Raw genomic sequence first — 2,283 nt, 5'->3', positions numbered from 1 at the left:
AGATGAATGAACAGATCTGGTAAGTTCACTTACCATTGATACCATCTTGGCACCTTGAAATTATCATTATGTGACACGACGCCACTATAGTGTATGCAATTAAATATGGATGTGCCAATTGATCATGAAGACACCTATGTAAACATATACTGGAGCTACCACATACCTAAGGAGCTAAAAAAAAAAAAGCTGTAGCTCTGACGAAAAAATGGCTCAGAAAATGTGTCGCCAATGCCCTCAAGCTGCGGATTACGACAGGTCACACTGACCAACCCAGGTAAGCTACAGTATTACTACATTTTCTTGATTCCTGAATTTCTGAGAGAAATCATGAAAATGGAAACTGGGCCTCATAGTACAGTGATCCACACTGGTCTAATGTTTGATTTGACCTATAGTGAGAAGGGCATGTGGTTTTGGATCCATCCACAGTGGACCAGTGGTTTCAGTAAACACTGGGCACAATGCAAGGTAAATTCTTCTTGAATTGGACTCTAGTACATCTCACACACCATTCACATGTAGGGACAATTTTCCATAGCCTAATTATCTGTATGTCTTTGAACATTTGAAAGGACATGGAGAACCAGATTGGGGGGTGGCTATGATGTCGCCCCAGAGTTGGAAACTTCTGAAAAGAAAGCTAGAATTTGAAAGCTGTACCAGGCTTGCATTTATATACACCTGTACATAAATGCACACACACGCACACACACACACACACACACACACACACACACAGAGCTAGTCAAAGCATTGACTGCGTTTGTATACCCATGAATGTGATATTTCATTATTATTATCTGATTTCACTAAGTTTTTTTTGTACTCATGTAAACACCACACTGTAATATCTTTTTACAAATCAGACTCCTGTTGCCAGCAATGCCAGTAGAGTATAAGTTCTACTGTATCCTTTTTTTTAATAAAAGACCACAACCTACTTAAATGAACTGGTTGTGCCAAGTAAGATATTTATCACAACTTTAGATGAGAATACATTAGCTCAAAGTTTATTTTTATTGTGCAAATTAAATCCAATGAGATGCCAATGAAATGAAGTGCATTATTAAATAAACCTACATATCCCTGTTTTATATTGGCTTTTTTTTTTTTAGATGTCTTAGATATATAAATAAAATGTCATTATTTGCTTTGAGATGCATCATTTATGTTGCCACCTTTTTTTTATTTAGGTAAATTAGTACACAAAGGACAACAGATGTTAGAAAGTGACTGCATTTTTTTCTCATCTCTCTGTTTCTGATTGAATAGTGATGGTGAAATATGTCATTCTTGATGTTAAGTTTGAACTTTGATCATTTTAACCACTACAAGTTTTGACTAGCATTGCCAGTCATTCTTAATTAGTGTAGTATCTGTTCTTATCGGTTTAATATGTGGTATGTTCTCTAGATGGAGACCATATTTTAAATGGATTTTTAGATAAAGAAAGGATTTGCTCCATCCACTCCATCCACCACTCTGGTATTGGAATGCTTCCAGATATGTCTTTTGTGGCAGTGGTAGTTCAGCAGCATAAAACTTTGTTGTACAGAAAGTCGACGGTTTAAGCCATAGCTCCACCAAGGAAGGTCCTTAAAACTGTCTGAATTTGACTTCAACCCCAATAAAAAATAAAATATAGTGTAAACCAGTAGCCAAGGTTCCTCTCAGAAGTACTTGTCACAGTCAAACACAAGACTCTCTTGTCCATCCTCATGTGTCCTGTAACTTATGGCATGATAGTGGTTTCCCTTCTACCTGAAGCAGTGGTCATTTCTCATGACATGGTGGGGATCTATAAGCTTACTGGACTGCTCTTCTGTTCTCTCTCTAATCCTGATCTCTTGCTGAGGTCATATCTGTACATGGGTTTTCATACCAATGTTATTCATACTACTCTCAAATCATCCTTTCCTTCTCTCAATAAGACCTTTTATCCATGATTGAAAGTGTCTGGTATAATTGTAAAAAAAAACAATTTTTTTATTACTCACTAGTACTCACTCATTCTCTATATCCTGTAACCGGAGCACTAGGAGGGATACACCCTAGACGGGGTACCAGATCATCCCAGATTTTCAATTATTCTTTTCATAAAATGTATAGATATAAAGAATATAATGTAGATGTTCTTGTTTGTAGAAATTGAGATTTATTTTAATATTAATACACATCCAGTGGTCCTTAGAGATTATCCCTTGACCCATCATAACGCACTGTGTCCCCAACCTTGATAAAGTCCACACTTTTCACCGGCTATAGTATTATTAATGAACC

The 2,283-nt window shown here is 36.6% G+C and overlaps 1 pseudogene; it reads left to right on the top strand.

Moving 5' to 3' along the window:
• The first annotated feature begins 1,344 nt into the window (after positions 1-1,344).
• On the top strand, positions 1,345-1,518 carry LOC128508124 (uncharacterized; annotated as a pseudogene).
• Positions 1,519-2,283: the final 765 nt, after the last annotated feature.

This window comes from Clarias gariepinus, chromosome 19 (assembly GCF_024256425.1).
Source record: "Clarias gariepinus isolate MV-2021 ecotype Netherlands chromosome 19, CGAR_prim_01v2, whole genome shotgun sequence".
Classification (NCBI taxonomy): Eukaryota; Metazoa; Chordata; class Actinopteri; order Siluriformes; family Clariidae; genus Clarias; species Clarias gariepinus.
Note: the sequence above shows the minus strand (reverse complement) of the source record. Positions and strands in the feature narration are given on the sequence as shown.